Genomic DNA, 14,463 nt, shown 5'->3' with positions numbered 1-14,463 from the left:
TCTTTTGTTTGGGCTTAACTGGGGTGCTGAGTGTAGCAAGAATAGTTGCTGCTTCCCTTTCTAGTGTCTCAGGAGACACTTCTGTTTTCTTTGCCCCTTTTTCTTCTTCTTTTGTCTTTTTTGCCTCTACTAGCTTTGTTTCCTCTAGCCCTATTCTCATTTCCTTCTCACCTTGTTTAGTTTCTGCCTTCTCTGCTTTAGTCTTTTTCTTCTCTGGTTTAGTCTTTTTCTTTTATGTTTTAGTCTTTCTCTCTTTTGTCTTGGTTTCCTCCTTCTCTGCTTTGGTCTTTTTCTTCTCTGCTTTAGTCTCTTCCTTCTCTATTTCAAGTTTTTCCTTCTTCGTTTTGGTCTTTTCCTTACCTGTTTAAAGTTATTCTTTCTTTGTTTTGGTTTCCTCTTCCTCTGTTTTGGTTTTCTCCTCATCTTCCCCTTTTTGGTCTTCCCCCTCACTTTTAGAAGGACTGAGGTCATATGTGAGGGCTTTTATATCATCCTCTCTTGTCATATTTATGAAAATCTCCAAGGCTATGGGGATTGTGAAGGCGTGGAAGGTTTCTTCCACTAGCAATTTAATTAGTCCATGGTGAGCCAATTGGTCTAGACCTCTTGCCTTCAATTTAATGTTGAATATATAAGAGACTGTAGGAGAAAATAGGGAATACTGAGTTTTTGGGGTGTGGGAATATCCATGCCATATCTCAGCTCATGCAAAAGTCTGAAATGGTAACCATAAACTATGTTGTACCTTCCTTCATAGGAAATGTACTTGATAATTTGGTAACTAACCTCATCCCAAGGGTAAGGTATGCTTGTTCTTATGATACCATTTTTGTCCTCTACAGGATGCTCATTTGGTTGGAAGAAGGTTTTCTTGGCAACTTGACCCAGTGGCTTTTCTTCTTTGCTCGAGGGTAGTCCAAGTGGAAGACTGGTAACCCTACTGATAAACTCTGGGGTGATTTCCATGGTGAGACCCCTAAAAGTAACAATGGCATGGGTCTTTGAGTGGGGTACCAAGGAAAGGGAAAACTCCTGAGTCACTTCTTCATCATACCCTCGAAGTTTCTCGACAAATGGCATCTAATTGGCTCTGGTAAAACTGGCTACCACCTCAGGACGTTCATGGAGTCTGAATAAATTTAGGGGTTACTTCCTCATGAATCCTCCTGTCATTATGTTTATGCTCTTTTGGAATACCTCAGATGGAGAAGGAGACAACAATTTTTTGCAAAAACAAGAAACAGAGAAAAAACTGTGTTTTTCTTTTAAGAAACAGGCAGACTTTTTAAATTCAATTTCTCTTCTTTTCAGGCTTAATTCTTCCCTAAAATTGCATCACTCCTTGTATATGTGAATACCAAAGGTGGAGAAGGAGACAACAATTCTTTTCAAAAATAGAGAAAAAAAACTATGTTTTTCTTTAAGAAACAGGCAGACTTTTTAATGAGATTTCTCTTCTTTTTCAAGCTTAATCCTTCCTTAAAATTGCATCACTCCTTGTATATATGAATATGCAAGGTGGGTTTGTACTGAGCCTACCTCTTCAAGTCCGAATTTGAACGAAAACCCTATGTTTTCTTCTGTAAAACTGCTTACTGGCCCTCCTGTAGAAATGGTTGGGGGTTCTCCTGTAGAACTGGTTACGGTTCTTGTAGAACCCGATAATGCTCCTGTAGAACCCAATAGGAGGAGGAGTTCTAAAAATTATAGAGAGCGATGGTTTCAAGGCTATGGAGGTGGTATGGATCTTGCTGCAGTCATGGGGATGATGATAAAATGGAAACAAAGGTGGTGAATAAGTTCAAGGAGGAGTACTTATGTTTACTCGAGATATTTCCGGCGATGATGTGAGGTGGCAAAAACGGTACGTTGCCATTATTCGGACCATTGGTCCCCACTGCTATGTCATCATGAGTCTTCATGCCTTCTACCTGTAGTCACTTTCCATCATTTGCGTTGGAGTTTAAACACCGCCATTACCTGTCTTTTTGGATTTTTCTATGAGTTGACTAGGCACACATGCGTGGGATCTTCGGATGAGCGCAGTCGAACTAGATGAGGGTGGCCAATTAACTGGCCACCTTTCCAGTTTAATCCCAACCATTCCATTCATTCATGCAGTGTTCAAATTATACATATGTAATAGAGGAGAGGGTTAGACACTTACCTGCAGGTCAAATGCTCGTGCTATGGTGCTGCTAGGTTCTGTTGCTGTTGCATGCCCGAATTTCAGTGCTACATGCCTGTATCCCTTCTGCTATATGCTTTTTGCTTCTTGATATGTGCTCGGTTTCTATGTACAGGTGTCCTTTAACTGAATCTTGCTTCTGACATCCCCTGCATTCCTGTGGTTGCGCCTATTTTGCTATTGGAGCTTGATTTCAAGGGGATCAGCGGCTACAAGAAATCCTACAAGAGCTCCTGTTGCTACTTATCCCTCTAAAATTTTTAGCTGATGCTTGTGTTGGGAGTTGTGAGGATGCTACTGAGGATTTTGATAGTAATGGAGAGGGATTTGGTAAGCTGTAGGTGAGTTTCTAAGGTGCTGTTCTTTTTGTTTCCTTTATTTTTATTTTTTTTTAAACTGGTTTCTATGTTTTTTCTGTAGGAAGGAAAGAAAACAATGGAAATGAGGTGGTGCAGGTGTGGGATGGAGGGTCAGGATGGTGGATAGTTGTATGATGGCCGACAGGCTCTCTATGAAAATTCCCAGCTCTTCAACTATTTTGTAAACTTCATTTAGAGCTCTCTGTGATTTCTATAGGAGCCTCCTATAGAACACACAGAGATTCCTGTAGGATGCACAGTCTTTAGAAAAAAAACATAGAGAGGTGGAGAAAAAATAAGAAATGATGGAGAAGAGTATAGAGGATGTGTAATAGGATTTGTGTCATGTCCCCTTGCTTCCTGTGGCCCATCTGTAACCTGCAATGCATTTTAAAAGTCAACCCCTCTTCCTTTTCTCTCTGTTTCTTTTTTTGTTTTGTTTTTTTTTGTTTTTGAAAAGACAACTAGGGCGCCTCCAGGAGGTTTTCACCCTATTTCCCTGCCTTGCGTTCCTCCAAGGGAGGTTTTCACCTAGGGATCTTATTCTTTCCCTTTTTTTGTTTTTTTCATCACTGGGTCGCCTCAAAAGAGCTTTTCAACCCAATGATGGGACTCAAGTGCCTCATAGAGGTTTTCACATGAGTCCTTATTATTTTTCTTCTTTTTTTTCAATGAGTGGGTGGAGTGGAGGCTAAGACTTGCGCCACTATCAACACTTTTTTATTCAGATCTTCAATGAACTCTCGCTTGGAGAGGGGCTTCTTGTAATTTTTCAACCTATGCCCATTGACAAGCATGGGGATGGCTTCCTCATCAATGGTCCTGATCAGAACTAAACCATTGTCATTGCATTTTTCTACAGTGTAGGGTCCCAGCCGTCTTATTCTCAGCTTGCCCTTGAAATCTTTATACCTTGAGTCATAGAGCAACACCCAATCACCTTCTTGGAATTGCTTCTCTTTGACATTTCTGTCATGCCATATCTTCCTTTGAAGCTGGATTACCTCTCTGTGAAGAAGGGTATGCAACCTTTGTTCATCCAATCCATTGAGATGGAGGAGCCTTTCCCTTTGTGCATGGCTAAGATCTAGGTCCAACTGAGCTACCATCCTTAGTGTATTGTATTCAAATTATATTGACAACAAAGCCTTCTTCCCATAGACCAGTTCATAGGGTGTGAACCTTGTGGTGGTCTTCCATGTGGTGTTGTAGGCCTAGGTGGCCTCAACCAGTCTATCTGCCCAATCTTTTCTGCTACTACTCACTACCTTGGTTAGAATTCCTTCTAAAGCTCTGTTAGTGACTTCCACCTGCCCATTGGCTTGTGGATGGTAAGGGTTGGAAGTCTTGTGCTTGATTTTATGATGTGTGAGTAGGTCTTCAATCAAATTGGAAGTGAACTAACTGCCTTGATCTGTAACCAATTCTCTTGGATACCCAAACTTATAGAATATGTTGTCTCTCAAGAACTCAACTACTTTTTCTTCTGTTGTTGCCTTGATTTCCTTTGTCTCTACCCATTTTGTCAGATAATTGGTGCACATATTGATGTATTGTTTCTAGTTTGAAGGAGGGTTGATAGGACCCACAAATTCCATTCCCCACATCTCAAATGGCTCAAGAGTCACTTGAGGTTGCATGGGCATCTCATCCTTTGGAGTAGGTTTCCCCATCCTTTGGCACCAATCACATTGGCTGATATATCTCTTCACATCTTGATGAAGAGTGAGCCAATAATAAACTGCTTGTAGAATTTTGAAGGCAGACCTCTTTGCTACAAAATGGCCTCCACAAGGCCCATCATGACAGGTCAGGAGAATGTCAAAAACTTCCTCCTCCCTGACACATCTTCTCAAAATCTGATCTGGGCCAAGCTTGAAGAGATTGCCCCTAATTCGGGTGAAACAGGCACTTTTCCTCATGATCTTGCTCTTCTCTTTAGAGGACAGGTGTGGTGGGAACTGTGCTGAAACCAAGTAATTTGCTATATCAGCAAACCATGGAGAGAGTACTGAGATGGAAAATAGGTGCTCATATGGCATTTGATCATCCACCATTCCTTCCTCACCTGTAGGAAAATTTACTCTAGACAAAAAGTTAACAACAACATTTTCCTTATTAGGCTTATCAACAATGGTTAAATCAAACTACTGCAATAAAAACAACCACCTAATAATGGAAGCATTTACATCTGGTTTGTTCATTAGATACCTAATTGTAGCATGATTAGTGTGTACAAAGCTTTGATAGCTTGTGATGTAATTTCTGAATTTATTTAAGGAATGTACTATAGCTAGGAGTTCCTTCTCGGTTATCGTGTAGTTTAACTCTGTCTTTGACAAATTTTTACTTATAAAGTATATGGGATAAGGTAACTCTTCATCAACTTGCCCTAAGGTTTTTCCTATTGCTTTGTTCGAGGCATCTGTGTGAATGTGGAAAGGTAGGGCCCATTTTGGGCCTCTCAAAATTGGGGCAGTCACAAGTTTACTTTTCAAGGTGTCTAGGGCTTTTTGACAGTTGTCAGTCCATATGAACTCGACATATTTTCCCAAAAGATCAAACAATGGAGAGGCCAACTTACTAAAATCTTTAATGAATCTTCTATAATATCCTGCTAAACCTAGGAAACTTTGGACCTCTCTCACCTTTTGAGGAGGTGGGACCCTTTGGATGATGGAAATTTTGTTGGGGTCCACCTGCAACCCTTGTTGAGATATTGCATGACCTAGCACAGTCCCTTCAGTCATCAAGAATTCACATTTTTCTGGAATGAGGGACAGGTTCATTTCAATACACTTGTCCAAAACTTTCCTTAGGTTAGATAAAGCTTCCTGGAAGTTAAAACCATAAGGAGTAAAATCATACATATATATTTCCACTACATCATAAACCAGTTTAGAAAATATAATCAATACTACTCTCTGGAAAGTGGCGGCAGCATTGCACAACCTAAAAGGAAGGACCCAATATGCAAAGTTACCCCAAGGACAAGTGAAAGTGGTATTATCTTGGTCTTCCGGGCTGATTTCGATCTAATTGTACCCATTGAACCCATCTAGGAAGGAGAAATTTTTTTTCCCTGCCAGACCATCTAACACTTGATCTATGAAAGGAAAAGGAAAATGGTCCTTTTTGGTGGCCTTGTTTAGTTCCTGATAATTGACACAGATTCTCCACTTACCATTTTTCTTTGGCACTAGCACCAAAGGAGAGACCCATTCACTGTCGGAGATGGGGTAGATGAATCATGCATCCAATAACTTTTGCAATTCTTCCTTGACAATGTCTTTAAGGGCTAGATTCATCCTCCTTTGAGGCTGCCTGACTGGTTTGCAATCTTCCTTAATGTAAATGTGATGAGTACAAACTGAAGGGTGCACTCCCTTCATCTCCTTAAAGTTCTAGGTGAAGACATCTAAATGTTTTCTCAATAGGCTACACAGTTCCTTCTCCTGGGAGGTGGATAGGGATGAGTTGATTTTCAAGGTTCTTTCAGGGCCAAACTCTATATTCTTAACATGGAGAGAGGTCGGGTCGGCCACACAAAGATCAGCTAAGGGATTGTCTTGGGTTTCTTTCACTAGATCTTCTAATGGAAAAATATTGGGGGGTGGATTCTAAATTAAATGTTCAATGATATCATCCTCATCCTGTGATTTTCCCCCCATGGCAGTTTCTGCTACACACAGTGGTGCATAATAGACTTCATCCTCATCCTCCTCCTCCAACCAAAGAGGTAGATCATGTTCTAGCAAAGGTTGGGCAGGAGGGTATATGATTAGCTGCTTGGACATATGCCCGTTCTTGATTGTCATGTTCCTAGCTTGACAGCTGATGCAGGAATCTACAGTAGCCAACCAAGGTCTTCCCAGGATGAGAGGATACCCGATGAGCTTTGCCTTCGGCTGGAGAACTAGGAAATCAACAAGGTACTCCCAAGAATCAATGGAGACCATCACATCTTCCATAGTCCCTTCAGGGGTTTGCTAACTGCAGTACTGTTGTGGTCTTTCTCAAGGAGCCCTGGAGGTTGAGCTTGTGCATGGTGTCCTTTGTCATCACATTAATGGCAGCCCCCAGATCAATCAGGGTATGGGGGATCATGGTGCCATTGATGTGGACATCAACTACTGGGCTTCCAGGGTCTAGATACTTCAGACAAATTACCTGCCCCAACATTAGGTCGGACAATTGTCCTATGACATTGATGGTTGGGGCATCTCTCTTGCACCTACCTGGATGCCTGAAGAACTTCTCTTTGATCGTCTTGTTGTATAGAGGCACATCCTTTATGGCTTGGAGAAGTGGTATCTTTACACAAAATTGTTTCAATTCTCCCAGAAGTTTAGTTTCTTCTGGGTTAGGCTATGTTGTTTTGGATAATCTCTCAGGAAAGGGTGGAATTACTTTCGGTTCACTTTCCTCTTTATCTTCGTCATCCTCCTTAGGGGGAGGTTGGCTATCTGGGAGAACCTTCCCAGAACGCAGGTTAATCTCCTGGATCTCCACAACATAGGTTGGGCATGATGGTTCCCCACTATATACTTGCTGAGCCTGTCTGTTGTTTGGGTTCGGGTTCAGTTGAGCAGGCATTTGGGGTTGCCTTGGTGGAGCAGGAGGCAATGGTTGAGGTTGAGCAGGTGGTGGAGGCAAAAGAGTGGGAGGAGAGTTGTACTGGGGCCTCCACCCCTGATGAGATGCATTCCACTGAGGTTGTGGCTAAGCATAGGAGTGAAATGAATGAGTGGCTGGTTGAGCATGATATTGAGATGGGTATGACCAAGGAGGAGGTGTGGACCAAGAAGGGTGAGCAGGGGGACCCCAAGAAGGTATGGAAGTGGCTTGATTGGGGTTGTAGTATGCTTGAGATGTCCCTTGCACTCCCTGCTGGTAAGGTCTAGGTCCATGTGGTCTCCTTTGGTTCATGAAATAGAGTGGTTCAGTGGCTCCTTCGACCCCTTGGTATATAGCTTTAAGTCCGGGCAAGGAAGGGCACTTGTCTGTAGAATGATCTTCTTCACAGACTGAACAAATCTCTATAGAGTTTAATGGACATTCATTTCTAGGATGCCTTCTAGTGCACCTAGGACAAAAAATGGCTGAAGCCCTCTCTGCTTCCTCTTGTTTCCTTTTGATATGCAAGGTATCCATTTGCATTGCAAGAGTCTGCAGCATCTCACTCTTGAAGTCTTCTAGCATGTTTCCAAGTTCACCTTTGAGGGATGAAATGGCTGAGGAGGTACTGGCTATGGGTTGACTCTTCCTACCTCTCTTTCTGGCTGCCCTAGAATGGTTTCTAAAAATAGTCTTTATGTGTTCATAAGGTAATTGGTAGATGTCTCCCCCAGCCACTAAATGGAGGGTGTCTAGAAGATCTTCTGAAATTCCCCTGAGTAGGACCAACTTCAGAGATTCAAGGTCAAGTGTGCACCTAGCCCTTTTATAATTAAGTTAAAGCCTCTCTTCATAATCTTCCAAGGATTCATCATTTCCCATAGTCATTCAAAAGATTGCTTCCTTGGTATATTTTGATCTACAGTAGTCCCAGTATTTGTTATTAAAGGCTTGTTGCATTTGAGCCCAAGTTGTGATGTTGTTGCCAGGTAACCCCATGAACCAGTGCAATGCTGCATCCTTGAGGGTAGAACAGAAAATTATCAACTTTTGCTCATCTTCTACATTGTCATAGGTTCGAAAAATGATAGCAAACTCAAATAGGAAGGTGTCAGGGTCTTTTGTAGTCAATCCATGGAAGTGAGGTAGGGTTGAAGGGCTTATGTTCTTCATTTTAGTGTCCCCATTGGTCACTCGGATGGGAAAAGTACCCTCTACTCTTTCTCCATTCCCCCTAACATTTCTGTTTTTAGCCATTGTCTCAGGAGGGATGGTTTCTTCCTCTTCTTTTCCTATAGGTTCTTCAAATATCTCTAGTTGTTCACCTAAAAGTTCTTCTGGAAAACTGCCACCGAAGAAGAGAGAAGGGTGGCTTTGTGATGTGGTGGGGGTGTTGGGTAGGAATTTCCCTAAATTATCTCTGTTCCTACAAGACATGAAAGGGAATCTCTTTTTTTTTGGTGATTTTTTTTGTTTTTTTCTTGTACCTGCAAAACTAAAATTGATTGAACAAACAAATTGCAACTACTGAAATGAACTTGCTGAAAGGAAATTGTAGAATTGAACTGAAAGCAAGGAAATGACTAATCTACTTTTGCTAAAATGGACATTGCAGAATTTGAAAGGGCTAATCTACTTTTGCTGAAATGGAAATTAAAGAATTGAAATGAAAGCAAGGAAATGCAGGAATTGAAAGGAACAAATACTCTACTTTTGCTGAAATGAACTACTTAGCAGAATGTTGCAGTAGAAAATAGAAGAAAAGCAGTAATCACAAAATACTTTGATGCTTCCCTGGCAATGGAACCAAAAGGTTGTCAACACCAGTATTGCAGCAATAATGCTGCAACTCCTGGGGCTTCCTACTTTACTTTTATCAACCCGGTAGTTCGTAACAAACTTGGAAGCGACGGTGTTGTATGCACAAGTACTAGTTATTACTGCAGGCTGTCACTTGGTCAGCTGGCGCAAGATCACTAGGATCTCAGTCCAACTTCTATAAATTCCAGAAGAAGCTTTAAATATGATGAAAGAAAGGAAATCTTACTCTACAGAGGCTATTCTACTTGCAGAAAGAGAAAGAACACTGGAATGTAAAGAAAAACCTAGCAAACCCTAATTTACCAACTACCCTACTTTTGCAGAAAAAGAGATGAGAGCCTATGAAATGAATGCCATTACCTATTGAGGAAGTGACCTACACCTACTCAAGCTATTTCTAGAAGGAAATGAGGAAAAAATATCTTTTTTGGATTTTTATGTATTTTATGTGAAATTGTTGTGCATGTAATTCATTCGTTTGTGGATATGGCAGTGATTAGGTGGTGATGGAGGGTGACCTTGGGATTTTCAGAGGTGTAGGAATGTGTGGAGCGGTCCTAGGAGGCCTATGGCAACCTTCTGGAGGCTTTCCCTGCAATCGGACTTCAAAAAGACACTTACAGGAAATTCTACAGGAGGTTGCAAGGGATCTATAGGAGGATCTACAGGAGGATACCGAGGGCTATTTTAGAGGTTTTAAAGGTGGAAAAATAGTGGGAAAGGGTAGCTGAAGACTAGAGGGATGAGTTGAGGTGTCTGTTGTTCATCAAGGATGGTTAGGAAAGAAAATGATGGTTGGATTTTTTCAAGAGACGAGAGGAAATCTTATGAGAAAAGTGCAGATATTAGGGTAGATTTGTGAAGGGATGTGAATGACCTGTGAAAAATGTAGCAAAGGAGATGATTATGGCTGCTTTATTGACTTATCATGAGTAGATATGTACTTTAAGAGAGCTACAAATCAAAACACTGAAATTGAGCAAGAAAAGAACTAGCTGCACCAAAAAATAGAACTATATCTCATGTTAACCTAAATTCTGACCTAGGAAAATGAAATGCTGAACAGTGCTATATGGAAAGGAAAGCATGGTGAGAGATTTATTACATAAACATAAATGAGTATGGAAAAATGGATTTGAAGCAAACATTAACCTCTGAATCAAACTGTGACACTAGAAATTGCATGGAGGAAGCAAAACTGTGTTTTTATGACAGCAAGAGTGTCTTGACCTCAGCTCATGATCCCAAAGGGAAGAAAGGAGGTCAAGGCTCTATTGATGGCCTTTTTGTATCTTTTCCTATCACTATTTAACCTACTTCAGCAACCTGAAATGGAAACAGCTATGGAAATCACCTGAATCAACCTATTATAACCAAGAGAAATGAAAATCTATCTAACAACACTAATTCATGAACTGAAGCAAAACATACAAATACAAGCAGGAGGTGCTGGGCAGCTTGGGTTGGGCCCTAACCCAAGAGCTTCAGCCCCCTAGAAGAGCTTAGTGCTAGCTCAGAAAATATTTCATCTCCATTATCAAAATAATAGTCACATTACATGAAACTATTCACAAAAGTAAGCTCAAAAACGAGCTGAGCAAGAGTTGCAACAAAAGTGTGAAAATTTTGAATAACATCTAACTAACCTACTAAGGCCCTAAGCCCCCCTATTTATACAAGTGGAGTCACAACAGCTCTCCTAAATTCAAGGAGGCTTGGCTCCCAAGACTAGAGATAGACAATAGTTCTTCTTCACTTGCTCAACTGCCCTTTTGATGCATTGATGTGGTTGCTTGTGCTCCAAGCCTTCTGAAGGAGGATTAAAAGTAGGGGGTCATAAATGAGGGGGACACCCTCCTACAAATCCTCTCCCTTGTTTTCCTCGAATATTGGCTACCAGATGCTCATCAAACCTTTGACTTTGTCTCAAAATTGACCAAAAATATGCATAAAGAACACATTAGACTTCATGGCATAATGACTAACCCAATTCACTCTATTAGCATAAATATAATAAAAAGCATGCAATAAACTAATGATAATGGTGGATTAAGCTGAGTTAGGAGGCAAAATGAGCCCATATAGTTACCCGTTTATGGGGCTTATCACTAGACACTAGGATATTGGGAGTGGTGAGCCTGGGATGGGTCGTATTCCACTATTTTCTAATTCATTTTTATTGAACTTATTGCTCACTCTTTGTGATCTAGTTAATCTTTTGAGTGGTTATTCCTTATAACCAGTGAGTTCTTTATCTAAACCATGGTGGCTTGTGTGAACTTTAGTGAGTGGATGGGCCACTGAATGTTGTTTATTGAGTTGATGAAGCACTGGGATAGTGGACTCCATATCCTATTCAACCCAATTGTGTGAACCATTTCCTTATGTAAGCATTTCCCTCATACCCTTGATTTGGCTCATATCTAGTAAACTGCAATAAGGTTTGTAGTGTAGTTGGCCTATGGTTGGATGGAGAGTGGAAGTAACTCCTTTAGTTTTGAACTAAATCAATATACATAGATAAGTATATATACTAATACATATGTTTCACCGTGAATAAAGAACGATGATGTTATGTGTTATATCAATCAATGTATTAGTATTGTTAATGAAGGAATGTGTATTCCTATGTAGTTGCACTGAGATGGTTGCCTGATTATTCTCATGGTTATGAGGGCTAGGAGGCCTTTGTGCATATTTATATTGTATTACATATATAATTGTTTGCAAGTATTAAATGAATGCTTCCTATGCATGGTTAACTATCACATTGTGTGGATTTCTAGTTTGGAATAGTCATGAATGTTTAAATGATTAAGACTATGGTACATCATGTGCTTTACTATTTTCCTTACTAGTAAATCTATTGGAAGCTACTCGGGATCCATTATATGGCTAATATGGTAGCGCTCTATTGGAAGATACAAAGTGGTTGTGACAACCCCTTGTTAATATTCCATCATTATAAATAAATAATTTTAATTATTTAAAAAGGATGAGAAAAAGGGATATTGATGCCAATTTCTTAGGGATGAAGATTGCTTGAGGAATTGGTGAATTTAAATACGTCAGCCATGGGTTTGATGAGAGGTTTAAATGGGATGATTGTTCAATAAATTAATTGAAAAATAAAAGGACAAGCTCACATTGTGTCTTTTAGCTCTAACAAAAAGCAACAAAGGACAAAAATTAAAGGCAGTAATGGGTTGCATTGTCCAAGGAAATTATCCTACATGGAGCCTTGAAGAAGATAGATGGTTATTCTATTGAGGGGGAATTAAAACAAGTTGGTGAGAGAGATAAAATTCTCACACACATACAAAGTTAAACAAAATATTTATGAACACTGCGAGAAATTCCTCCAAGGTTTGAAGGTGTAGCAAGAGAGTAGTGATCAGAATCATAGTGATCAAGCTCTAGAGAAATTGAGTCAGTTGAGGAACCATCAAAAATGATTTCTAGTTGAAAAAATTATAGAGAGCAGTGGCTTTCCTAAAGGTTGAAGAACCCACTGGAAGCTTGTGGATTTATGAACCTAGTCGATTAGGAAGAGACACGTAGGTATTTGTGAGGGATAATAAACCACTAGGAGTTTCCTTAGGGCTAAAGATCTGGTGCTTGACTCAATGATGAAGTACTTGGAGAGGTGATATCTTACCCACCAATAGCATATCCATTGATGAACCTTTCATTGATATGGATTCACTTCTCTTGAAAGTGAGCTGAGACTCTCTGTATTGTGGTATCCTAGCATGGATGTTAATCATGTCTAAAAATTATAGAAAGATAGAGTGGAAGCTTCTATAGCTAGTGGATGAAGGTAGAGTGACCTTGTGACATCCTATTTCAGTTGTTAATGTTTCCTCTCAAAAATAGTCCACCTCAAGCACTCAAATCTATCTTGGGGGTGACAATTACAAGTAAATGTGGTGGTATCTTGTCTAAGGTTGGGTGAAGAGTTACAGCCCCAATCTTAGTTATCATATTTCTTATAAGATAAATATTCTCTTATGTATTTGTGAATGTGATTATCACGTCTCTATGTATTGTGCTGAAATAAAATCATGATAATGTTGAGGACTATTGTTTTCCTACATGAATGAGGAATATCAATATTTTGTGTAAATATTTTAAGGTATAGTTCATTTCTTGTTGATATTTTTGAGATTGAAATTAATCTAGGATTGCCTGAGCATGAGGAGATGGGAATCGATGTTAATGATTAATTAATTGCATTGAAATTTTTGAATGTTTTCCCACTTTGTTGATTAATTTTTTAGTTAACAATAAAGAATGTGATTTCATATATAGAAGTGCTCCTTGAATATTTTCTTACGAATGGTTTATTCATGTATCCATCCTAAACCTGCAAACTAGTCTAAATGGCCTATGTATGGAGAGGTTGAAAAAATATACTAATTAATTGGATGAATGCATGAAAATGATGTGTCTAGTAGGCCTTGGTTTATAAATTGTAAGGCTTCATAGGAATAACATTCACACACTCACTTAGATGTTTTTGTAGGATACAAGTTGAGTTTGGAAAATTTTTTGTAAAGCTTAGGAGGGATAGCCTCAAAGGGTTGATGTAACACCCTCCTCCCACATCTACCCAAGTAAACAAACAACTGGGGTAAACATGTGACAAAGAGTTACTATGCGTTGTAGTTGCTGCAACACCCTCCAAAATTTAGGATCCTTCCTTGGTCATTTCCTTGATTGTTGCAAACACTTAAACTCATTTCATGAGCTTTCTTGAATTTCTTTGGTCCCTTTTGCTTATTGGATTAACTATCATGTTTTTACATGTTTGACTATTATGCAATGTTTGTGAGCCTTTTCTAGTGGTTTCGAAGGTTGGTCTTTTTGTAAATGAGTTTCCCTCACCATGTAAACATCTGTCGCACTCATACAAAAAGTCTTGAGCGTTGTTGCACAAGTGTCATCATGGTCATTCCAAAGTCAATCTTAAGTGTCACACTTGTTGCCTCTTGTCATGAGGTAGTCACACAAAGGGGAATGATTTGTTTGTTTGTTCTGATGATCTATGTTGTCGTGTCAACAAAGTATGCTAATTGTGTGATCATAGTTCAAGTTCATCACGATTCCATCTCCCTTCCCGCACTTAAAGATTTTCAGAAAATATTCCCAATCGAGAAACTCAGCTTTACTGGGCCTTGACTGAGCTGCACACTGTGTAGTCTCAGCCCTCATTGATGTGACCTTTCTTTCTGGAACTCTGTAGTGTGCAATCACTGTCCTCCAGGGCTGCTTCTCTGTGCAATCCCAGAGTACAATAGTCTCCCTTGACCTCCATAATTGTGCAAATGTGCCTCCCAATCTACCTTGAACTGTGCACTTCACACCTTGAACCCTCAATATTTTTCCTTAATTGTTGGAACTACATAATACACAGAGATCCCAACCTCCTTTGGTCTCCAAAACTGGGCATATTCTTCCTCTAGTTCCCTTCCCTCA

This window comes from Pinus tabuliformis, chromosome 1_1, assembly GCF_031772625.1.
Source record: "Pinus tabuliformis cultivar Carrire ecotype Pingquan chromosome 1_1, CPIR1, whole genome shotgun sequence".
NCBI lineage: Eukaryota > Viridiplantae > Streptophyta > Pinopsida > Pinales > Pinaceae > Pinus > Pinus tabuliformis.
The sequence above is the reverse complement of the archived record's forward strand: the minus strand, read 5'-3'. Positions refer to the sequence as shown.